The sequence below is a fragment of the Salvelinus namaycush genome, unplaced genomic scaffold (assembly GCF_016432855.1).
Source record: "Salvelinus namaycush isolate Seneca unplaced genomic scaffold, SaNama_1.0 Scaffold286, whole genome shotgun sequence".
NCBI lineage: Eukaryota > Metazoa > Chordata > Actinopteri > Salmoniformes > Salmonidae > Salvelinus > Salvelinus namaycush.
The window spans coordinates 25,450-52,411 of record NW_024059741.1 but is presented as its reverse complement, the minus strand read 5'-3'; the positions used below and the strand labels follow the sequence as shown (position 1 = coordinate 52,411).

The 26,962-nt window shown below is 43.3% G+C and overlaps 1 protein-coding gene across 1 annotated transcript in view; it reads left to right on the top strand.

Moving 5' to 3' along the window:
• Positions 1–26,962, top strand: part of LOC120039635 (FERM domain-containing protein 5) — a 139,178-nt gene that overhangs the window by 97,977 nt on the left and 14,239 nt on the right. The gene's annotated exons all lie outside the window — the stretch shown is intronic.

Genomic DNA, 26,962 nt, shown 5'->3' with positions numbered 1-26,962 from the left:
TGAGCCCTTTGTAGTCTAGAGGTTAGTAGTGCTGAGATGGCTTGGCGTCTCGACGTGGTGTTATGTCTACTGAAGACCTGTTGCCTGGGATATTTTCTGAAGGATATGTTTATCTTTAAAAACGCAAAATAGGGCAGGTATGGATCATCAACAGCAGCAGCATAAATGACTATACAAAATCCCATAGCTGCTCTGCTTAGTATAAATTCAAGGAGGCATCAGTCCTGAGGAATTATGTACAGATGAAGGACTTTAATCCAGGAGCAGCACTGGGTTGAAACACTCATTCACTACTCTCCTCACCCAATGACAAATATGCATACGTACATATTTCCACCACAGTCAGCATTTTGACAGCTATGGAACACTGCACCAAACAGTGTCGTTATGTGTCTATGATAAGTTGTATTGAATATGTGTCACTCTAAAGAACAATGTTTTTCCAGTGTCTACCACCAGGCTCTTGGTCTGACTGTATATCTGTAGCACTGACTGGACTGATCAAAGGCTTGAAAACAAAACTTGGCTTAATGTTTCTGGGGCAAATCTATACTGTGTGTGTGTGTGTGTGTGTGTGTGTGTGTGTGTGTGTGTGTGTGTGTGTGTGTGTGTGTGTGTGTGTGTGTGTGTGTGTGTGTGTGTGTGTGTGTGTGTGTGTGTGCATGTGTTTCTCTATTCTCGCCTGCCTGACGTAGAGGATGACCCAGTTAGTGGTCTATCTCTGTGATATGTGTGATGCTCTGTGTGATGCTCTGTGTGATGCTCTGTGTGATGCTCTGTGTGATGCTCTTTATAAGAATCTCTCTTCCTCTCGGGGATATTAACGCCTACAGTTTAAAGAAGGAGGAGTCTTGTGCTGCTTATCTTTTCATTGTACAGTTTACAGTTTATTACAATATGATACGGTATATCTTACCATTAAGAACAGCACCAATCGTGACCTCCTGCCTTAAGTCCGGTGTAGATAAATGGAGTGTGGCACCTCAAGCCAGTCTTAAAGTCTGCACTGTAAGTACAGTATCCAAATCACTTTATTACATGATAAAAATACATGATACAGTATAACGCCCCACTAGAAACCAAACTAATAGACACAGCCTACCTTATACACTCACCTGACCTTCAACATGTCAGGGTTGGGGTCAATTCCATTTCAATTCCAGTCAATTCAGAAAGTAAACCAAACTACAATTCCAATTCAAAGTGTTCCTCATTGAAAAGCATTGAAGAGAATTGGTATTGGAATGTGTACTTCCGTGTACTTCCTGAATTGACTGGAATTGAAATGGAATTGACCCCAACCCTTCAACATGTCCTCTAGTCTCCAACAGGACTCCTCTGCTTCACACACAACCACTATCTCTCAGTAAACATAACATTACATAACATACCATATCATGTGATTATCCCCCCTAGTAAGCCCTTGGAATACTGAACTGTACATATCTCTGAGATACACCACCTTTTAGCTCTGAAAGCCTCATAGAGATTATCCAAGTGGCTGATATATAGGTTGCATCCCTAATGGCACTCTATTCCCTACTTAGTACACTATCTGGGCCACGCTGCTGACTGAGTGGCAATGCTGAGGTTGAGCTTCACAGCAGCACAGCAGGACAGGAGTGGAGCGTGAGGTTGTAAAGTAGCAGCCGCCACATTAACCACTCACTGACTTCATCACACAAACACAACCCCAGAGCAGAGCTATGTGGGACAGAGACAGAGTGAGATCATTTTAATACAGTTTATTTCCCTTTTCTTTATTATCTATTTCACTTGCTTTGGCAATGTAAACATATATTTCTCATGCCAATGAAGCCCTTAAATTGATATTGAAAGAGAGGGCGAGAGAGAGAGGCAGAGGGAGAGAGAGGCAGAGGGAGAGAGAGGCAGAGGGAGAGAGAGGCAGAGAGAGAGGCAGAGAGAAAGAGGCAGAAAGACAACGAGAAAGAGTCATCTGCTAATGTGACCAGACATTACCACCACCACAAACCAGCCTCTGTTTTCTCCTGAGCCCTAATCAAGATCGCTGACTAGGGTTGCACATTTTGGGGCTTATTCAGAGGTGGAAATTTTCTGTGGGAATTAACGGGAATATTTGGGAATTAATGGGAATATATGGGAATTAATGTAAACATATGCAAATTCATATTAATACCATTTAAATGTAGATGTTTTTTGCATTGGATACATTTACCATATAGTATGGAGACAGAAACATAAACATTTTACCTTATCATAAGTAGATATAATTGCAAATGATTAAATCCTTCCAATAGAAATACATTTTTTTTAAATTGTTACGAATTGATCTTTAATTAAATGAGTTGACTCGTCACATGGGATGATTTCACTGAAAAACAAAAGAAAGGGAATATTGAATGATCCCCAATGATCCATCGCATCTCCCAAAAACGTTTTCAACATACATCTGTAAAATGAGTCTAGAAACTTAAGCTTTGGTTGTCTTCCTCTCAGGTTTCCATGTCTTCTCCCTGGTAGAGGTCAACCGATTATGATTTTTCAACGCCGATACCGATTATTGGAGAACCAAAAAAAGTTGATACTGATTAATCGGCCAATTTTTATATATATGTCACGCCCTGACCATAGTAAGCTGTTTATTCTCTGTGTTGGTTGGGGCGTGATAGTGACTTGGGTGGGTCATCTAGGTGTATTACATGGTGGCCTGATATGGTTCCCAATCAGAGGCAGCTGTTTATCGTTGTCTCTGATTGGGGATCATATTTAGGTAGCCATTTCCCCATTGTTATTCGTGGGATCTTGTCTATGTTTAGTTGCCTGTCAGCGCTAGTTGTTTAGCTTCACATTTCATTGATTTTGTTGTTTTTGTCCGGTGTTCATTTGTTAAAAGGAATATGTACGACTACCATGCTGCACCTTGGTCCATTCCTTACGACGATCGTGACAATATATACAGTATGTAATAATGACAATTACAACAATACTGAATGAACAATGAACACTTTTATTTTAACTTAATATAATACATAAATAAAATCAATTTAGTCTCAAGTAAATAATGAAACATGTTCAATTTGGTTTAAATAATGCAAAAACACAGTGTTGGAGAAGAAAGTAAAAGTACAATATGCGCCATGTAAAAAAGCTAACGTTTAAGTTCCTTGCTCAGAACATGAGAACATATGAAAGCTGGTGGTTCCTTTTAACATGAGTCTTCAATATTCCCAGTTAAGAAGTTAAGACGTTTTAGGTTGTCATTATTATAGGAATTATGACGCGTCGACTATTTCGCTCTATACCATTTGTATTTCATATACCTTTGACTATTGGATGTTTTTATAGGCACTTTAGTATTTAGTACTCTACTCAACAAATTGGATGCAGTCCATCACAGTGCCATCCATTTTGTTACCAAAGCCCCATATACTACCCACCACTGCGACCTGTACGCTCTCGTTGGTTGGCCCTCGCTTCATACTCGTCGCCAAACCCACTGGCTCCAGGCCATCTATAAGTCTTTGCTAGGTAAAGCCCCGCCTTATCTCAGCTCACTGGTCACCATAGCAGCACCCACTCGTAGCATGCGCTCCAGCAGGTATATCTCACTAGTCACCCCCAAAGCCAATTCCTCCTTTGGCCGCCTTCCGTTCCAGTTCTCTGCTGCCAATGACTGGAACGAACTGCAAAAATCACTGAAGCTGGAGACTCATATCTCCCTCACTAGCTTTAAGCACCAGCTGTCAGAGCAGCTCACAGATCACTGCACCTGTACATAGCCCATCTGTAAACAGCCCATCTATCTACCTCATCCCCATACTGTATTTATTTATTTATCTTGCTCCTTTGCACCCCAGTATCTCTACTTGCACATTCATCTTCTGCACATCTACCATTCCAGTGTTTAATTGCTATATTGTAATTACTTCGCCACCATGGCCTATTTATTGTGTTAACTCCCTTATCTTACCTCATTTGCAATCACTGTATATAGACTTTTTGTTTTCTTTTTTCTACTGTATTATTGACTGTATGTTTTGTTTATTCCATGTGTAACTGTGTTGTTGTATGTGTCGAATTGCTATGCTTTATCTTGGCCAGGTCGCAGTTGCAAATGAGAACTTGTTGAACTAGCCTACCTGGTTAAATAAAGGTGTAATACATTTTTTTTTTTTTACTGCCAGCCTAATCTCGAGAGTTGATAGATTAAATAACTATTTTGTAAGATAAATGCTTTAAAATGAAACATGTATGGAAACAGGTGAATTCACACTCCTCAGTTAGCAGGGTCAAGCAAGCTAAAACCCACATGGTAGCAAAAACTAACTAGCAGAAATTGTTAACAAGTTAGAAATGATTTTAACACACTTTGCTGTAGCTACTATTTACTACTTAACAAAAAATAATGTATGTGATATAAAATATATTCACCCGACCCAGTATTGTAATCAAAACCAGAAAGCAATTAGTCCTTGGCTCAGACAGTGTAATAGTGTGGGCTCAATAGCATCTCATTAGTGTGCAAGATCTTGAGAATCAGCTGTACATGTGAGGGAAGAATGCACTGTGCATGCAGAGGGTTGCAATTCCATTGAATTGGGGATAGTTTAACCAAAATATGCACAAGACCTAGAATTGCCTTATGTGTATCCCACAAAAAAGGTTCACTTTTTTTTGATGAATTTAAGCGAAATTCCCCAAATTCCCAGGCTGAACTTCCCATGGAAAATTTCCCAATTTCCCGACCCTTTGCAACCCTGTCGCTGACTGTCTAGTGCCTGGTGCACAACAACCATTTAGACTCCATTCCTCGGTTGTTGCAATCTTCCATCCACCTGCAGCTTAATATGACACCATCACATATTAATGCTGTGTTTCTCTGGCTGATATGGAACCTATTTCAATAATTCATCTAAAGTGCGGCCTGGGTTGGCCGTGGAGGACCAAGAGAGGAGTCTGCTGCTGAGCGGCGTGCCGCCTGACGACCGGCTCTAAAATTACGGACTCAAGATCATTTGGCCCCAGTCTTTTTCCTCACTCTGTGTGTGTCACTTTTATTACTTCTATGATGGAGCATCAATATCAGCATCAGCTTGGTTAAACAAATTACTAATGTCTCCCTCCCTCCCTCCCTCCCTCCCTCCCTCCCTCCCTCCCTCCCTCCCTCCCTCCTTCACTCCCTTCTTTGAGTTTAAACATTCCTTCCCTTTGCTAATCCCATTACCCATGAGTCATGGTGGCTGATATCACAAGGCTACCCACCCTCACCCGCCACCCCTGGGATGGGGGCAGACCACACACCCCCTTCTGCCCACCCTCTCCTGCCCACCCCCTAAAGAGGGCCTTGGGCCTCGAGGCACCACACACACCATTTGTCCATGCCACAGAGCGACTCAGGGTGCGTCCCAAAAGGCACTCTATTTCCTATATAGTTCACTACTTTTGAACATGGCCCATAGGCCCCTGCCCAAAAGTACTGCACTATGTAGGGAAGACGGTTCCATTTGGGATGCAGCCACAGAGACAGCCACAGAGACGGCCCAGGACAGCCCAGGGAGCTGAATCAAATTGCCTGGCATTAATAATGTCCCCAGTAACATCCCGGCTTGGAGAAGGGGACATGACAATACAATCATAATCTCTCTCCCTCGCTCTCTCTCTCTCTCTCTCTCTCTCTCTCTCTCTCTCTCTCTCTCTCTCTCTCTCTCTCTCTCAATTTCAATTTAAGTGGCTTTATTTGCACGTGAACCATGTCTACATCGCCAAGCGAGTGAAATAGATAATGAACAAAAGTGAAATAAACAATAAAAAATGAACAGTAAACATTACACTCACAAAAGTTAAAAAAAGAATAAAGACATTTCAAATGTCATATTTTGTCTATTTACAGTGTTGTCAAATCAAATCTTATCAAATTTTATTGGTTACATACACATGGGTAGCAGATGTTAATACGAGTGTAGCGAAATGCTTATGCTTCTAGTTCCGATAGTGCAGTAATATCTAACAAGTAATCTAACAAATTCACAACGACTACCTTATACACACAAATGTAAAGGGATGAATAAGAATATGTACATATAAATATATGGATGAGCGATGGCCATGTGGCATAGGCAAGATGCAGTAGATGGTATAGAATACAGTATATACATATGAGTGGGGTAATGTAGGATATTTAAACATTATTAAAGTGGCGTTATTTAAAGTGACTAGTGATACCTTTATTAAATCCATTTATTAAAGTGGTAAGTCAAGTCAAGGCCTCTGCGTGGAGATACAGTACTGTAGCTTAAACATGGGTTCAAATAGTATTTGAAACCTTTCAAATAGTTTTAGCGTTTTATGTAGCGTTCCAGATGTGTGGCGTTTCATGTTTGGGGGCTCTTGCATTGTTGCATTACGCCAGTCAAGCTCAATCAAACACAGATTAAGTATTTTAAATTATATCTAACCCAAGACTGCAGCAGTTTACTTCCTAAAGCGAAAGCCTCTTATTCTTGGTTGGTAATTAGAGTGTGATGGCTATTAGGAAAACTTTCTAACAGTGCTAAGAGGGACAGCCAGTGTGATTAAACAGTAATTTACTGGAGTGAAGCTCAATTACTCCTAGAAAGTGGGTGGTCGTATTCACTGGCAGTAATGGTGTTCTGTAGATTAGAAAGTGGGTGGGGATATTCACTGGCAGTAATGGTATTCTGTACATTAGAAAGTGGGTGGTGTTATTCACTGGCAGTAGTGGTGTTCTGTAGATTAGAAAGTGGGTGGGGATATTCACTGGCAGTAGTGGTATTCTGTAGATTAGAAAGTGGGTGGTGTTATTCACTGGCAGTAATGGTGTTCTGTAGATTAGAAAGTGGGTGGTGATATTCACTGGTAGTAATGGTGTTCTGTAGATTAGAAAGTGGGTGGGGATATTCACTGGCAGTAATGGTGTTCTGTAGATTAGAAAGTGGGTTGTCATATTCACTGGCAGTAATGGTGTTCTGTAGATTAGAAAGTGGGTTGTCATATTCACTGACAGTAATGGTGTTCTGTAGATTATAAAGTGGGTGGTGATATTCACTGGCAGTAATGGTGTTCCGTAGATTAGAAGGTGGGTGGTGATATTCACTAGCAGTAATAGTATTCTGTAGATTAGAAAGTGGGTGGTGATATTCACTGGCAGTAATGTTGTTCTGTAGATTAGAAAGTGGGTGGTCATATTCACTGGCAGTAATGGTGTTCTGTAGATTAGAAAGTGGGTGGTGATATTCACTGGCAGTAATGTTGTTCTGTAGATTAGAAAGTGGGTGGTCATATTCACTGGCAGTAATGTTGTTCTGTAGATTAGAAAGTGGGTGGTCATATTCACTGGCAGTAATGGTGTTCTGTAGATTATAAAGTGGGTGGTGTTATTCACTGGCAGTAGTGGTGTTCTGTAGATTAGAAAGTGGGCGGTGTTATTCACTGGCAGTAATGGTGTTCTATAGATTAGAAAGTGGGTGGGGATATTCACTGGCAGTAATGGTGTTCTGTAGATTAGAAAGTGGGTGGTCATATTCACTGGCAGTAATGATGTTCTGTAGATTAGAAAGTGGGTGGTGATATTCACTGGCAGTAATGGTGTTCTGTAGATTATAAAGTGGGTTGTGATATTCACTGTCAGTGATGGTGTTCTGTAGATTAGAAAGTGGGTGGTGATATTCACTGGCAGTAATGATGTTCTGTAGATTATAAAGTGGGTGGTGATATTCACTGGCAGTAATGGTGTTCTGTAGATTAGAAAGTGGGTGGTGATATTCACTGTCAGTGATGGTGTTCTGTAGATTAGAAAGTGGGTGGTGATATTCACTAGCAGTAATGATGTTCTGTAGATTAGAAAGTGGGTGGTGTTATTCACTGACAGTAATGGTGTTGTCACGATCGTCATAATAAGCGGACCAAGGCGCAGCGGGATATGAAGACATCTTATTTTATTAAAGATGACGAAACACGAAACAAACACTTTTACAAAACAAAACAACAAACGACCGTGAAGCTACAAACGTAAGTGCATACACAAGCTACAAACGTTCAACATAGACAATTACCCACAAACACCTAAAGCCTATGGCTGCCTTAAATATGGCTCCCAATCAGAGACAACAATAAACAGCTGTCTGTTTATTATTATTATTGAGAACCAAATCAGGCATCCATAGACTTTCCTAAACACCTACACTGAACACAACCCCATACATACTAAAAACCCCTTAAAACAATACACACACCCTAAACTAGACAAAACACACAAACATCCCCCATGTCACACCCTGACCTAACTAAACTAATAAAGAAAATCAATATAAAAGAGGCCAGGGTGTGACAGTACCCCCCCCCAAAGGTGCGGACTCCGGCCGCAAAACCTGACACAGAAGGGGAGGGTCCGGGTGGGCCTTCCTATGGTGGCGGCTCGGGTGCGGGACGTGGACCCCCCTCCACCATAGTCACTAACTGCTTTGGTGGCGCCTTTGGAACGGCGAGTCCCGGACTGAATACCATCCCAGAGGGCGCCACTGGACTGAGGGGCAGCTCCGGACTGAGGGGCAGCTCCGGACTGAGGGGCAGCTCCGGACTGAGGGGCAGCTCCGGACTGAGGGGCAGCTCCGGACTGAGGGGCGGATCCTGGCTGACTGACGGCTCTGGCGGATCCTGGCTGGCTGACGGCTCTGGCGGATCCTGGCTGGCTGACGGCTCTGGCTGGTCATGGCTGGCTGACGGCTCTGGCTGGTCATGGCTGGCTGACGGCTCTGGCGGATCCTGGCTGGCTGACGGCTCTGGCTGGTCATGGCTGGCTGACGGCTCTGGCTGGTCATGGCTGGCTGACGGCTCTGGCTGGTCATGGCTGGCTGACGGCTCTGGCTGGTCATGGCTGGCTGACGGCTCTGGCTGGTCATGGCTGGCTGACGGCTCTGGCTGGTCATGGCTGGCTGACGGCTCTGGGTGGTCATGGCTGGCTGACGGCTCTGGCTGGTCATGGCGGGCTGACGGCTCTGGCTGGTCATGGCGGGCTGACGGCTCTGGCTGGTCATGGCGGGCTGACGGCTCTGGCTGGTCATGGCTGGCTGACGGCTCTGGCTGGTCATGGCTGGCTGACGGCTCTGGCGGATCCTGGCTGACTGGCGGCTCTGGCGGATCCTGGCTGACTGGCGGCTCTAGCGGCTCCTGACTGACGAACGGCTCTGACGGCTCGGGACAGACGGGCGGCTCTAATGGCTCGGGACAGACGGATGGCTCAGATGGCGCTGGACAGACGGATGGCTCAGATGGCGCTGGGCAGACGGATGGCTCAGATGGCGCTGGGCAGACGGATGGCTCAGATGGTGCTGGGCAGACGGATGGCTCAGATGGCGCTGGGCAGCCGGATGGCTCAGATGGCGCTGGGCAGACGGATGGCTCAGATGGCGCTGGGCAGACGGATGGCTCAGATGGCGTTGGGCAGACGGATGGCTCAGATGGCGTTGGGCAGGCAGGCAGCTCAGACGGCGCTGGGCAGACGGATGGCTCAGATGGCGTTGGGCAGGCAGGCAGCTCAGACGGCGCTGGGCAAACGAGCAGTGCAGGCGGCGTTGGGCAGACGGCCGACTCTGACCTGCTGAGGCGCACAGTAGGCCTGGTGCGTGGTGCCGGAACTGGTGGTACCGGACTGGAGACACGCACCTCAAGGCTAGTGCGGGGAGCAGGAACAGGGCACACTGAGTTCTCGAGGCGCACTATAGGACTGGTGCGTGGTACCGGGACTGGTGGTACCGGGCTGAGGGCACGCACCTCAGGGCGAGTGCGGGGAGAAGGATCAGTGCGTACAGGGCTCTGGAGACACACATGAGGCTTGGTGCGTGGTGCCGGAACTGGTGGTACCGGGCTGGGGACACGCACCTGAAGGCTAGTGCGGGGAGAAGGAACAGGGCATACTGGACCCTGGAGACGCACATTAGGCCTAGTGCGTGGTGCCGGCACTGGTGGTACCGGGCTGGGGACACACATCTCAGGGCTAGTGCGGGGAGCAGCAACAGGACACACAGGACTCTGGAGGCGCACAGGAGGCTTGGTGCGTGGTGTAGGCACTGGTGGTAATGGGCTGGAGACACGCACCTCAAGGCTAGTGCGGGGAGCAGGAACAGTGCGTACAGGGCTCTGGAGACGCACATTAGACCTAGTGCGTGGTGCCGGAACTGGTTGTACCGGGCTGGGGACACCATCTCAGGATGAGTGCAAGAAGCAGGAACAGGACACACCGGGTTGTGAAGGTGTACTGGAGACCTGGTGTGTATAGCCGGCATCAAATCTTCCGGAACTTTAACACAAGTTTCAGGCTGAGTACGAGGAACTGACACAGGTGGCATCGGACAGCTAACACGCTCCTCAGGGAAAATGCCATGCATACTCTGCCAAATCAACAGCTCTCTCTCTTCACTCTCCTCCAATTTCGTCAACAACTCCTCGAATGTCTCATAATCTCCCCTTCGTTCACTCTCCTCCAATCTGTCCAATAACTCCTCGACAATCTCAGACTCACCCCTCAACTTCGCCGACTGCTCCAAGTGCCCCCCCCAAAGAATTTTTTTGGGCTGTCTCTCGGGCTTCCTACCGTGTCGCCGTGCTGCCTCCATCTCTGCCTTGGGGCGGTGATATTCCCCTGGCTGTGCCCAGGGTCCTCTCCCGTCTAGGATTTCCTCCCATGTCCAGAAATCCTGCGATCGCTGCTGTTGCTTTTTATTCCGCCGCTTGGTCCTTTGTTGGTGGGTAATTCTGTCACGATCGTCATAATAAGCGGACCAAGGCGCAGCGGGATATGAAGACATCTTCTTTTATTAAAGATGACGAAACACGAAACGAACACTTTTACAAAACAAAACAACAAACGACCGTGAAGCTACAAAACGTAAGTGCATACACAAGCTACAAACGTTCAACATAGACAATTACCCACAAACACCTAAAGCCTATGGCTGCCTTAAATATGGCTCCCAATCAGAGACAACAATAAACAGCTGTCTCTGATTGAGAACCAAATCAGGCAACCATAGACTTTCCTAAACACCTACACTGAACACAACCCCATACATACTAAAAACCCCTTAAAACAATACACACACCCTAAACTAGACAAAACACACAAACATCCCCCATGTCACACCCTGACCTAACTAAACTAATAAAGAAAATCAATATAACAGAGGCCAGGGTGTGACAGGTGTTCTGTAGATTAGAAAGTGTGTGGTGTTATTCACTGGCAGTAATGGTGTTCTGTAGATTAGAAAGTGGGTGGTGTTATTCACTGGCAGTAATGGTGTTCCGTAGATTATAAAGTGTGTGGTGATATTCACTGGCAGTGATGGTGTTCTGTAGATTAGAAAGTGGGTGGTGATAATCACTGGCAGTAATGGTGTTCTGTAGATTAGAAAGTGGGTGGTGTTATTCACTGGCAGTAATGGTGTTCTGTAGATTAGAGAGTGGGTGGTGTTATTCACTGACAGTAATGGTGTTCTGTAGATTAGAAAGTGGGTGGGGATATTCACTGGCAGTAATGGTGTTCTGTAGATTAGAAAGTGGGTGGTGTTATTCACTGGCAGTAATGGTGTTCCGTAGATTAGAGAGTGGGTGGTGTTATTCACTGACAGTAATGGTGTTCTGTAGATTAGAAAGTGGGTTGTGATATTCACTGGCAGTAATGGTGTTCTGTAGATTAGAAAGTGGGTGGTGTTATTCACTGGCAGTAATGGTGTTCCATAGATTATAAAGTGGGTGGTGATATTCACTGGCAGTAATGGTGTTCCGTAGATTATAAAGTGTGTGGTGATATTCACTGGCAGTGATGGTGTTCTGTACATTAGAAAGTGGGTGGTGATATTCACTGACAGTAATGGCGTTCTGTAGATTAGAAAGTGGGTGGTGATATTCACTGGCAGTAGTGGTGTTCTGTAGATTAGAAAGTGGGTGGTGATATTCACTGGCAGTAATGGTGTTCTGTAGATTAGAAAGTGGGTGGTGTTATTCACTGGCAGTAATGGTGTTCCATAGATTAGAAATTGGGTGGTTATATTCACTGGCAGTAATGGTGTTCCGTAGATTATAAAGTGTGTGGTGATATTCACTGCAGTGATGGTGTTCTGTAGATTAGAAAGTGGGTGGTGATAATCACTGGCAGTAATGGTGTTCTGTAGATTAGAAAGTGGGTGGTGATATTCACTGGCAGTAGTGGTGTTCTGTAGATTAGAAAGTGGGTGGTGATATTCACTGGCAGTAATGGTGTTCTGTAGATTAGAAAGTTGGTGTTGTTATTCACTGGCAGTAGTGGTGTTCTGTAGATTAGAAAGTGGGTGGTGATATTCACTGGCAGTAGTGGTGTTTTGTAGATTAGAAAGTGGGTGGTGTTATTCACTGGCAGTAATGGTGTTCTGTAGTTTAGAAAGTGGGTGGTGATATTCACTGGCAGTAATGGTGTTCTGTAGATTAGAAAGTAGGTGGTGTTATTCACTGGCAGTAATGGTGTTCTGTAGATTAGAAAGTGGGTGGTGTTATTCACTGGCAGTAATTGTGTTCTGTAGATTAGAAAGTGGGTTGTGATATTCACTGGCAGTAGTGGTGTTCTGTAGATTAGAAAGTGTGTGGTGATATTCACTGGCAGTAGTGGTGTTCTGTAGATTAGAAAGTGTGTGGTGATATTCACTGGCAGTAGTGGTGTTCTGTAGATTAGAAAGTGGGTGGTGATAATCACTGGCAGTAATGGTGTTCTGTAGATTAGAAAGTGGGTGGTGATATTCACTGGCAGTAGTGGTGTTCTGTAGATTAGAAAGTGGGTGGTGATATTTACTGACAGTAATGGTGTTCTGTAGATTAGAAAGTGGGTGGTGTTATTTACTAACAGTAATGGTGTTCTGTAGATTAGAAAGTGTGTGGTGATATTCCCTGGCAGTAATGGTGTTCTGTAGATTAGAAAGTGTGTGGTGTTATTCACTGGCAGTAATGGTGTTCTGTAGATTAGAAAGTGGGTGGTGTTATTCACTGGCAGTAATGGTGTTCTGTAGATTAGAAAGTGGGTGGTCATATTCACTGGCAGTAATGATGTTCTGTAGATTAGAAAGTGGGTGGTGATATTCACTGGCAGTAATGGTGTTCTGTAGATTATAAAGTGGGTTGTGATATTCACTGTCAGTGATGGTGTTCTGTAGATTAGAAAGTGGGTGGTGATATTCACTGGCAGTAATGATGTTCTGTAGATTATAAAGTGGGTGGTGATATTCACTGGCAGTAATGGTGTTCCGTAGATTAGAAGGTGGGTGGTGATATTCACTAGCAGTAATAGTATTCTGTAGATTAGAAAGTGGGTGGTGATATTCACTGGCAGTAATGATGTTCTGTAGATTATAAAGTGGGTGGTGATATTCACTGGCAGTAATGGTGTTCCGTAGATTAGAAGGTGGGTGGTGATATTCACTAGCAGTAATAGTATTCTGTAGATTAGAAAGTGGGTGGTGATATTCACTGGCAGTAATGTTGTTCTGTAGATTAGAAAGTGGGTGGTCATATTCACTGGCAGTAATGGTGTTCTGTAGATTAGAAAGTGGGTGGTCATATTCACTGGCAGTAATGGTGTTCTGTAGATTAGAAAGTGGGTGGTGATATTCACTGGCAGTAATGGTGTTCTGTAGATTAGAAAGTGGGCGGTGTTATTTACTGGCAGTAATGGTGTTCTATAGATTAGAAAGTGGGTGGGGATATTCACTGGCAGTAATGGTGTTCTGTAGATTAGAAAGTGGGTGGTCATATTCACTGGCAGTAATGATGTTCTGTAGATTAGAAAGTGGGTGGTGTTATTCACTGGCATTAGTGGTGTTCTGTAGATTATAAAGTGGGTTGTGATATTCACTGTCAGTGATGGTGTTCTGTAGATTAGAAAGTGGGTGGTGATATTCACTGGCAGTAATGATGTTCTGTAGATTATAAAGTGTGTGGTGATATTCACTGGCAGTAATGGTGTTCTGTAGATTAGAAAGTGGGTGGTGATATTCACTATGAGTGATGGTGTTCTGTAGATTAGAAAGTGGGTGGTGATATTCACTGACAGTAATGGTGTTCTGTAGATTAGAAAGTGGGTGGTGTTATTCACTGACAGTAATGGTGTTCTGTAGATTAGAAAGTAGGTGGTGTTATTCACTGGCAGTAATGGTGTTCTGTAGATTAGAAAGTGGGTGGGGATATTCACTGGCAGTAGTGGTGTTTTGTAGATTAGAAAGTGGGTGGTGTTATTCACTGGCAGTAATGGTGTTCTGTAGTTTAGAAAGTGGGTGGTGATATTCACTGGCAGTAATGGTGTTCTGTAGATTAGAAAGTAGGTGGTGTTATTCACTGGCAGTAATGGTGTTCTGTAGATTAGAAAGTGGGTGGTGTTATTCACTGGCAGTAATGGTGTTCTGTAGATTAGAAAGTGGGTTGTGATATTCACTGGCAGTAGTGGTGTTCTGTAGATTAGAAAGTGGGTGGTGATATTCACTGGCAGTAGTGGTGTTCTGTAGATTAGAAAGTGTGTGGTGATATTCACTGGCAGTAGTGGTGTTCTGTAGATTAGAAAGTGGGTGGTGATATTCACTGGCAGTAGTGGTGTTCTGTAGATTAGAAAGTGTGTGGTGATATTCACTGGCAGTAGTGGTGTTCTGTAGATTAGAAAGTGGGTGGGGATATTCACTGGCAGTAATGGTGTTCTGTAGATTAGAAAGTGGGTGGTGTTATTCACTGGCAGTAATGCTGTTCTGTAGATTAGAAAGTGGGTGGTGATATTCACTGGCAGTAGTGGTGTTCTGTAGATTAGAAAGTGGGTGGTGATATTTACTGACAGTAATGGTGTTCTGTAGATTAGAAAGTGGGTGGTGTTATTTACTAACAGTAATGGTGTTCTGTAGATTAGAAAGTGGGTGGTGATATTCACTGGCAGTAATGGTGTTCTGTAGATTAGAAAGTGTGTGGTGATATTCACTGGCAGTAATGGTGTTCTGTAGATTAGAAAGTGGGTGGTGTTATTCACTGGCATTAGTGGTGTTCTGTAGATTAGAAAGTGGGTGGTGATATTCACTGGCAGTAGTGGTGTTCTGTAGATTAGAAAGTGTGTGGTGATATTCACTGGCAGTAATGGTGTTCTGTAGATTAGAAAGTGTGTGGTGATATTCACTGGCAGTAATGGTGTTCTGTAGATTAGAAAGTGGGTTGTGATATTCACTGGCAGTAGTGGTGTTCTGTAGATTAGAAAGTGGGTGGTGATATTCACTGGCAGTAGTGGTGTTCTGTAGATTAGAAAGTGTGTGGTGATATTCCCTGGCAGTAATGGTGTTCTGTAGATTAGAAAGTGTGTGGTGTTATTCACTGGCAGTAATGGTGTTCTGTAGATTAGAAAGTGGGTGGTGTTATTCACTGGCAGTAATGGTGTTCTGTAGATTAGAAAGTGGGTGGTCATATTCACTGGCAGTAATGATGTTCTGTAGATTAGAAAGTGGGTGGTGATATTCACTGGCAGTAATGGTGTTCTGTAGATTATAAAGTGGGTTGTGATATTCACTGTCAGTGATGGTGTTCTGTAGATTAGAAAGTGGGTGGTGTTATTCACTGGCAGTAATGATGTTCTGTAGATTATAAAGTGGGTGGTGATATTCACTGGCAGTAATGGTGTTCCGTAGATTAGAAGGTGGGTGGTGATATTCACTAGCAGTAATAGTATTCTGTAGATTAGAAAGTGGGTGGTGATATTCACTGGCAGTAATGATGTTCTGTAGATTATAAAGTGGGTGGTGATATTCACTGGCAGTAATGGTGTTCCGTAGATTAGAAGGTGGGTGGTGATATTCACTAGCAGTAATAGTATTCTGTAGATTAGAAAGTGGGTGGTGATATTCACTGGCAGTAATGTTGTTCTGTAGATTAGAAAGTGGGTGGTCATATTCACTGGCAGTAATGGTGTTCTGTAGATTAGAAAGTGGGTGGTCATATTCACTGGCAGTAATGGTGTTCTGTAGATTAGAAAGTGGGTGGTGAAATTCACTGGCAGTAATGGTGTTCTGTAGATTAGAAAGTGGGCGGTGTTATTCACTGGCATTAGTGGTGTTCTGTAGATTATAAAGTGGGTTGTGATATTCACTGTCAGTGATGGTGTTCTGTAGATTAGAAAGTGGGTGGTGATATTCACTGGCAGTAATGATGTTCTGTAGATTATAAAGTGTGTGGTGATATTCACTGGCAGTAATGGTGTTCTGTAGATTAGAAAGTGGGTGGTGATATTCACTGTCAGTGATGGTGTTCTGTAGATTAGAAAGTGGGTGGTGATATTCACTGGCAGTAGTGGTGTTCTGTAGATTAGAAAGTGGGTGGTGTTATTCACTGACAGTAATGGTGTTCTGTAGATTAGAAAGTGGGTGGTGATATTCACTGGCAGTAATGTTGTTCTGTAGATTAGAAAGTGGGTGGTGATATTCACTGGCAGTAGTGGTGTTCTGTAGATTAGAAAGTAGGTGGTGTTATTCACTGGCAGTAATGGTGTTCTGTAAATTAGAAAGTGGGTGGTGATATTCACTGGCAGTAATGGTGTTCTGTAGATTAGAAAGTGGGTGGTGTTATTTACTGACAGTAATTGTGTTCTGTAGATTAGAAAGTGGGTGGTGTTATTCACTGGCAGTAATTGTGTTCTGTAGATTAGAAAGTGGGTGGTGTTATTCACTGGCAGTAATGGTGTTCTGTAGATTAGAAAGTGGGTGGTGATATTCACTGTCAGTGATGGTGTTCTGTAGATTAGAAAGTGGGTGGTGATATTCACTGGCAGTAATGATGTTCTGTAGATTAGAAAGTGGGTGGTGTTATTCACTGGCAGTAATGGTGTTCTGTAAATTAGAAAGTGGGTGGTGATATTCACTGGCAGTAATGGTGTTCTGTAGATTAGAAAGTGGGTGGTGTTATTTACTGACAGTAATTGTGTTCTGTAGATTAGAAAGTGGGTGGTGTTATTCACTGGCAGTAGTGGTGTTCTGTAGATTAGAAAGTGGGTGGTGTTATTCACTGGCAGTAGTGGTGTTCTGTAGATTAGTAAGTGGGTGGTGATATTCACTGGCAGTAGTGGTGTTCAGTAGATTAGAAAGTGGGAGGTGATATTCACTGGCAGTAGTGGTGTTCTGTAGATTAGAAGGTGGGTGGTGTTATTTACTGACAGTAATGGTGTTCTGTAGATTAGAAAGTGGGTGGTGTTATTCACTGGCAGTAGTGGTGTTCTGTAGATTAGAAAGTGGGTGGTGATATTCACTGGCAGTAGTGGTGTTCTGTAGATTAGAAAGTGTGTGGTGATATTCACTGGCAGTAATGGTGTTCTGTAGATTAGAAAGTGGGTGGTGTTATTCACTGGCAGTAATGCTGTTCTGTAGATTAGAAAGTGGGTGGTGTTATTCACTGTCAGTAATTGTGTTCTGTAGATTATAAAGTGGGTGGTCATATTCACTGGCAGTAATGGTGTTCTGTAGATTAGAAAGTGGGTGGTGTTATTCACTGGCAGTAATGGTGTTCTGTAGATTAGAAAGTGGGTGGCGATATTCACTGGCAGTAATGGTGTTCTGTAGATTAGAAAGTGGGTGGTGATATTCACTGGCAGTAATGGTGTTCTCTAGATTAGAAAGTGGGTGGTGTTATTCACTGGCAGTAATGGTGTTCTGTAGATTAGAAAGTGGGTGGTGATATTCACTGGCAGTAATGGTGTTCTGTAGATTAGAAGGCTGTTGGTGTTATTCACTGGCAGTAATGGTGTTCTGTAGATTAGAAAGTGGGTGGTGTTATTTACTGGCAGTAATGGTGTTCTGTAGATTAGAAAGTGGGTGGTGTTATTCACTGACAGTAATGGTGTTCTGTAGATTAGAAAGTGGGTGGTGATATTCACTGGCAGTAATGGTTTTATTTACTGGCAGTAATGGTGTTCTGTAGATTAGAAAGTGGGTGGTGTTATTCACTGACAGTAATGGTGTTCTGTAGATTAGAAAGTGGGTGGTGTTATTCACTGGCAGTAATGGTTTTATTTACTGGCAGTAATGGTGTTCTGTAGATTAGAAAGTGGGTGGTGTTATTCACTGACAGTAATGGTGTTCTGTAGATTAGAAAGTGGGTGGTCATATTCACTGGCAGTAATGGTGTTCTGTAGATTAGAAAGTGGGTGGTGTTATTTACTGGCAGTAATGGTGTTCTGTAGATTAGAAAGTGTGGTAGAGAAGAAATAAGAAATACTGTATGTGTACTTGCATGACACACACACACACACACACACCTGTGCGCGCACACACACACACACACACACACACACACAAATGCATGCAGGAATGCACAAACACACACACACACACACACACTGAATGAAGCTCATAATAAGTCCATACTATACAATGAAGATGCCACATTGAAAGTCATCAGTAGCTTTCCTTTGTTCATTCTGAGATGAGATGCATCCATTATCTCTGATTAAACCTCACTCATTAAACCTTCTATTACCCCATCTTCTCTGTATTAACATATCTGCCATGTTCAACAATAAAGTGGAGATAATGGTGTAGGTAGATGGTAGGTGGTAGATGGTAGGTAGTAGATGGTAGGTGTTAGGTGGTAGATGGTAGGTGGTAGAGCAAAGCAGTGGAATACTGTACCAAAACATGGTACTCTGAATTAACATAACATATCCACACTCCCCACAAATCTATATTGTACAGTACAGCGTTTTCCTACATAGTTTTTGTTCCTCCACAGTAGCTCGTCTCTGGGCTTATTCCGATAGGGACATCAGAGACCGCTTTGCTTTGCATCGGATCAATACGCTTTAGCTTCAGTCCTATAATATATACAGTCATTGTCTTCAGCCCTGCTTCAGTCCTATAATATATACAGTCATTGTCTTCAGCCCTGCTTCAGTCCTATAATATATACAGTCATTGTCTTCAGCCCTGCTTCACAGTCCTCTAATATATACAGTCATTGTCTTCAGCCCTGCTTCAGTCCTATACTATATACAGTCATTGTCTTCAGCCCTGCTTCAGTCCTATGATATATACAGTCATTGTCTTCAGCGCTGCTTCAGTCCTATGATATATACAGTCATTGTCTTCAGCCCGGCTTCAGTCCTATGATATATACAGTCATTGTCTTCAGCCCTGCTTCAGTCCTATAATATATACAGTCATTGTCTTCAGCCCTGCTTCAGTCCTATGATATATACAGTCATTGTCTTCAGCCCTGCTTCAGTCCTATGATATATACAGTCATTGTCTTCAGCCCTGCTTCAGTCCTATAATATATACAGTCATTGTCTTCAGCCCTGCTTCAGTCCTATGATATATACAGTCATTGTCTTCAGCCCTGCTTCAGTCCTATGATATATACAGTCATTGTCTTCAGCCCTGCTTCAGTCCTATAATATATACAGTCATTGTCTTCAGCCCTGCCTCAGTCCTATGATATATACAGTCATTGTCTTCAGCCCGGCTTCAGTACTGCTGTTTCTGTTCCAGGGGTGCTGCTCTCAACTTTTTAAAGTTGAATTTATCTCATCAATATGCAAAGTATACATTCAGTACAAGTTGAGGACAGCTGTTTGTACGTGCAATGTGCAGTGGTGCTTATGTAGCCATAATACAGTATGTAAAGCTGCTTAGTGACTGCTAAGTGCTATAGGTGGCAGGTAGCCTAGTGGTTAAGAGTGTAGTGCCACTAACCGAAAGGTTGCTGGTTTGAATCCCCTAGGTGAAAAATAGCAATTTACTCTTGAACAAGGCACTTAACCCTAATTGCTCTTGATAAGAGTGTCTGCTAAATATGTAAAGTGTTGTTGTTCCTGGTGAGGGACAGAGATGGTTGAGTGCATCCAAAATGGCACCATATTCTCTGTATAGTAGTAGTGCACAATAAAGGGAATAGGGAGCCATTTGGGACAAATCCTAGGAGTAGTCTAATGAATGAAAGCCTGTGTTTGGGTTCCAGTTAATTTCATTCCTAAATGTTCAGACCCGTCGTGATAAATGGCTCTGTGTTTTGTTGTCTTTCAGTAAACACAGTTGCCATAAATGACATCACACACACTGTGATTAATTAGAGAGGCTGTCTGCCTCATTTTGGCTGTAGATAAGTTATGTAGCTTAGTATAGGAAGCATGTACTATATGCGTGTATACGTTGGTGCAGTGTCTCTGTATGTGCTTCTGTGGAGCTGTGTTTGTGTCTGCCTGCCACTCTCAGACCGGCAGGATGATTGTATTTTAAGGGAGTGCGAGTCAGCGCTTCGTGTCGTGGAGGGTAGTCCTCAGTGTGTGTGGTATAGCTGCTGTGACGGTGACATCCTGGACAGAGACAGTAGCCAGTGGATGTGAGATCCCATAGAGAGACTGGAAAAGGTCAGGCTTCTGTGGTGCTAGCCAGCGTTAACATTCAGAACATTCTGTCTGCGTACCAAATAGCACACTATTCCCTATATGGTTCTGGTCAAAAGTAGTGCACTATATAGCGAATATGGCGCCATTTGGGATGCATCCTCAGCGCTAACACTGAGCCATACAGTCACCTAGGGCTTTGTCAGATGCCAGCCTCAGCCCTGCTGATGTGTTTTATGGTGGTAAACTGGGCCATTCTTATTACTGGGCCATTCGTATTACTGGGCCTGGGCCATTCATTTTACTGGGCCTGGGCCATTCATTTTACTGGGCCTGGGTCATTCATTTTACTGGGCCTGGGTCATTCATATTACTGGGCCTGGGCCATTCATTTTACTGGGCCTGGGTCATTCATATGACTAGGCCTGGGTCATTCATTTTACTGGGCCTGGGTCATTCATATTACTGGACCTGGGTCATTCATTTTACTGGGCCTGGGTCATTCATATGACTAGGCCTGGGTCATTCATATTACTGGGCCTGGGCCATTCATATTACTGGGCCTGGGCCATTCATATTACTGGGCCTGGGTCATTCATATTACTGGGCCTGGGCCATTCATATTACTGGACCTGGGTCATTCATATTACTGGACCTGGGTTATTCATATTACTTGGCCTGGGCCATTCATATTACTGGACCTGGGTCATTCATATTACTGGGCCTGGGTCATTCATATTACTGGACCTGGGTAATTCATATTACAGTAGAGTAGAGTGTGTGAGTTTTAGCTGCCACTAAACACAGCTGTCTCCATGCTGGGCCACATACAAATGCTGGGCTGTACTGTAGCGGGCTGCTGCGTTAGCATGCATTAATCAATGCCTGAGAAGTGCACAATTGTGAATCTTTACATGGTGTAGTATGTCAGTGACATTGGCTAGAAGGTACAGAGGGAGTAGAAAGGCATGAGCCCCCACCTGTGACTGTCCCAACTGTCCTCACTAATCAACGCACCAGGGCCTAGGCCAGGCCTGGGCAAAGGCCGGCCCGGGGCTGTATGCGGCTCGCGACCTGATTCAATACGGCCCACGGAATCATGCTCAGATCACTTAGAGAATTTGCTATAGTAAAGTTTTGAAAAAGGTATTTGTTATTCAAATGAAAATCCCAATGAATACCCGCCTTTGTGTTATGATTTAACTCTCACCGCTTGTGGGACATTTATTTTGAAGGTACCTATAAATAACAATTGCATGAGGACAGACAGTGACAGACAGGCTGACACACACGCCACAGTTACAAATAGTAGCTAGCTCGAAATTGCGCAAAAAATTGTTTTTCAAAGATTTAAAAAAAGGAAAGTAGACAATGAATGTAGGGTGTTCCAGCAAGAGTGGACATTGAAATATTTATTTATTGAGGAATCAGGAAAAGCTGTGCGCTTAGTGTGCAAAGAGAGCTGTCTTGAAAGACTACAACTTGTCCCGACACTTCCAGACGAAGCATGTAGAGAAATATAGGAATATGTCTTCTGAGCAGAGGGCAAGTGCATCAAAAGAGTTGCTTTCTCAGTTGCAAAAGCAGCAAGGACTTTTCACAAAACTGCATTCAGCAAATGACGGAATTGCGAGAGCTAGCTATGTACTGTCCCACAAAATTGCGAAATATAGCAAACCATTCACTGAGGGCGAATTCATTAAAGAATGTTTAATTGACTCTGCAGTAATACTTTGCCCCGACAAGAAAGAGTTGTTTAAAATGTTTCCCTGTCAAGATGAACATTGACACGGCGTGTTGAGGACATCGCAGAGAATATGGAACAACAGTTGAAAGACAAGGTAAAGGATTTCACCTATTTCTCCTTGGTCCTGGATGAATACAGTGATGCACGTGACACGGCGCAGTTGTTGATATTCTTCCGAGGCATAACCCCAGACTTTGAAATTATAGAGGAGCTTGCTTCAGTGCAGTCAATGAAGAGCACAACCACAGGGAAATATTTATTGGAGGAGGTTAATAAGTGTGTGGCAAAGCTGGGACTGAGTTTTGAAAAGTTATCTAGTGTGACCACTGATGGGTGCCCAAACTCGACAGGAAAAAACGTTGGCCTTTTGAAAAGGATACAAGATCAAGTAGCTGAGCTGAACCCAGATCAGAAAAATATTTTCCTGCATTACATTATTCATCAGGAGGTGCTCTGTAAATGTGTTCTGAAAATGAGCCATGTTGTGGATACAGTCACTAAAGTGGTAAACTTCATAAGAGCAAAATCTTTAAACCACAGGCAGTTTGTCTCACTGTTGGAGAGACAGAGTCTGGTCATGCAGATCTCCCCTCTCTCCCAAACGTGAGATGGCTGAGTTTGGGGAAGGTGCTTAAAAGGGTGAGGGACCTGAAGTCGGAAATTGCTGAGTTTCTTCAAATGAAAGAAAAATATGTGGATTTCCCTCAACCGCAAGAAAAATAATGGTTGGCTGATTTTGCCTTCACCGTGGACATCATGGCCATCATGATTGAACTGAATTCCAAACTACAAGGGAAGGGCCTTTTTGCACATCAGATGTACAGCCTCTTCAAAACCTTCAAGGGAAAATTACTCCTCCTGACCCGCCAAGTAGAAGCCAACAATCTCACCCACCTTCCGACACTACTAATCTGTTCCCTATCAGATGACCAGGGAGAGACGTATGTGGATAATGCTCCCACTGACTTGCAACTTGAGCTTATCCATCTTCAGTCTGATGCAGTGATTGGAGAACTATTCAAAACAGTGTCACAGACAAGGTTCTATAGATCTCTCGATTAATATAACTTTCCAAAGATTAGGAGTCATGCTCAGAAGATGTTTGTACTTTTTGGGTCAAAATATGTACAGTGATTTGCAAAAGTATTCATCCCCCTTGGCGTTTTTCCTATTTTGTTGCATTACAACCTGTAATTTAAATAGATTTTTATTTGGATTTCATGTAATGGACATTCACAAAATAGTCCAAATTGGTGAAGAGAAATGAAAAAAATTACTTGTTTCAAATATTCTCAAAAATAAAAAACTGAAAGGTGGTATACAAGCGTGTATACAGTTGAAGTCGGAAGTTTACATACACCTTAGCCAAATTGTCACGATCGTTGTAATGAGGAGACCAAGGCGCAGTGTGATATGCATACATTCTTATTTTAATGAAGAAAGAACACTCAACAAAGTAACAAAAACGACCGTGAAGCTATATAAAACGAGTGCTGACAGGCAACTACACATAGACAAGAACCCACGAAACCAAAAGGGAAAATGGCAACCTAAATAGGATCCTCAATCAGAGACAACGATAAACAGCTGCCTCTGATTGGGAACCAATTCAGGTCACCATAGACCTACAATTACATAGACTTACAAAAACCCCTAGATCTACAAAAACCCTAGACAAGATAAAACAAGCATACCCACCCTCGTCACACCCTGACCTGACCAAAATAATAAAGAAAACATAGATAACTAAGGTCAGGGCGTGACACAAATACATTTAAACTCAGTTTTTCACAAGTCCTGACATTTAATCCTAGTAAAAATTCCCTGTCTTAGGTCAGTTAGAATCACCACTTTATTTTAAGAATGTGAAATGTCAGAATAATAGTAGAGAGAATGATTTATTTCAGCTTGTGTTTCTTTCATCACATTCCCAGTGGGTCAGAAGTTTACATACACTCAATTAGTATTTGGTAGCATTGCCTTTAAATTGTTTAACTTGGGTCAAATGTTTCGGGTAGAGTTCCACAAGCTTCTCACAAAAAGTTGGGTGAATTTTGACCCATTCCTCCTGACAGAGCTGGTGTAACCGAGTCAGGTTTGTAGGCCTCCTTGCTCACACACACTTTTTCAGTTCTGCCCACAAATTTGCTATAGGGTTGAGGTCAGGGCTTTATGATGGCTACTCCAATACATTGACTTTGTTGTCCTTAAGCCATTTTGCCACAACTTTGGAAGTATGCTTGGGGTCATTGTCCATTTGGAAGACCTATTTGCGACCAAGCTTTAACTTCCTGGCTGATGTCTTGAGATGTTGCGTCAATACATCCACATAATTTTCCGTCCTCATGATGCCATCTATTTTGTGAAGTGCACCAGTCCCTCCTGCAGCAAAGCACCCCCACAACATGATGCTGCCACCCTCGTGCTTCACGGTTGGGATGGTTCTTCGGCTTGCCAAGCATCCCCCTTTTATCTCCAAACATAGTGATGGTCATTATTGCCAAACAGTTCTATTTTTGTTTCATCAGACCAGAGGACATTTCTCCAAAAAGTACGATCTTTGTCCCCATGTGCAGTTGCAAACCGTAGTCTGGCTTTTTTATGGCGGTTTTGGAGCAGTGGCTTCTTCCTTGCTGAGCGGCCTTTCAGGTTGTCGAGGACTTGTTTTACTGTGGATATAGATCATTTTGTACCTGTTTCCTCCAGCATATTTACAAGGTCCTTTGCTGTTGTTCTGGGATTGATTTGCACTTTTCACACCAAAGTACGTTCATCTCTAGGAGACAGAATACGTCTCTTTCCTGAGTGGTATGACGGGTGCGTGGTCCCATGGTGTTTATACTTGCGTACTATTGTTTGTACAGATGAACGTGGTACCTTTAGGCATTTGGAAATTGCTCCCAAGGATGAACCAGACTTGTGGAGGTCCACAATTCTTTTTCTGAGGTCTTGGCTGATTTCTTTTGATTTTCCAATGATGTCAAGCAAAGAGACACTGAGTTTGAAGGTAGGCCTTGAAATACATCCACAGGTACACCTTCAATTGACTCAAATTATGTCAATTAGCCTATTAGAAGCTTCTAAAGCCATGACATCATTTTCTGGAATTTTCCAAGCTGTTTAAAGGCACAGTCAACCCTATGTAAACCTCTGACCCACTCGAATTGTGATACAGTGAGTTATAAGTGAAATAATCTGTCTCTAAACAATTGTTGGAAAAATGACTTGTGTCATGCACAAAGTAAATGTCCTAACCGACTTGCCAAAACTATAGTTTGTTAACAAGAAATTTGTGGAGTGGTTGAAAAAACGAGTTTTAATGACTCCAACCTAAGTGTATGCAAACTTCTGACTTCAACTGTATGTATTCATCCCCTTTGCAATGAATCCCATAAAAAAGATCTGGTTCAACCATTTACCTTCAGAAGTCACATAATTAGTTAAATAAAGTCCACTTCTGTGTAAACTAAGTGTCACATGGTCTGTCACATGATCTCAGTATATATACACCTCTGAAAGGCCCCAGAGTCTGCAACACCACTAAGCAAGGGGTACCACTAAGCAAGGGGTACCACCAAGACCAAGAAGCTCTCCAAACAGGTCAGGGACAAAGTTGTGGAGAAGTACAGATCAGGGTTGGGTTATAAAGAAATATCCAAAACTTTGATCATCCCACGGAGCACCATTAAATCCATTATTAAAAAATTGAAAGAATATGGCACCAAAACAAACCTACCAAGAGAGGGCCGCCCACCAACTCTCACGGACCAGGCAAGGGCATTAATCAGAGAGGCAACAGAGAGAACAAAGATAACCCTGAAGGAGATGCAAAGCTCCACAGCGTAGATTGGAGCATCTTTCCATAGGACCATTTTAAGTCATACACTCCACAGAGCTGGGCTTTACTGAAGAGTGGCCAGAAAAAAGCCATGGCTTAAAGAACAAAATAAGAAAACACGTTTGGTGTTCGCCAAAAGGCATGTCATGTGGGAGACTCCCCAAACATATGGAAGAAGGTACTCTGGTCAGATGAGACTAAAATCTAGCTTTTTGTCCATCAAGGAAAACACTATGTCTGGCGCAAACCCAACACCTCTCATCACCCCTAGAACACCATCCCCACAGTGAAGCATGGTGGTGGCAGCATTATGCGTTGTGGATGTTTTTCATTGGCAGGGACTAGGAAACTGGTCAGAATTGAAGGAATGATGGATGGCGCTAAATACAGGGAGATTCTTGAGGGAAACCTATTTCAGTCTTCCAGAGATTTGAGACTGGGACGGAAGTTCACCAGGACAATGACCCTAAGCATACTGCTAAAGCAACACTTGAGTGGTTTAAGGGGAAACATTTAAATGTCTTGGAATGACCTAGTCAAAGCCCAGACCTCAATCCAATTGAGCATCTGTGGTATGACTTAAAGATTGCTGTACACCAGCGGAACCCAACCAACTTGAAGGAGCTGGAGCAGTTTTGCCTTGAAGAATGGGCAAAATTGCCAGTTGCTAAATGTGCCAAGCTTATAGAGACATACCCCAAGAGACTTGCAGTTGTAATTGCTGCAAAAGGTGGCTCTACAAAGTATTGACTTTGGGGGGTGAATAGTTATGCACGCTCAAGTTTTCAGGCCTGGCATAGAGTGACTGACTGCAGCATCAGACTGGCTGGGGCTGAGGTAGATACTGACTGCATCATCAGACTGGCTGGGGCTGAGGTGGATATTGATTACATCATCAGACTGGCTGGGGCTGAGGTAGATACTGATTGCATCATCAGACAGGCTGGGGCTGAGGTGGATATTGATTACATCATCAGACTGGCTGGGCTGAGGTGGATACTGATTA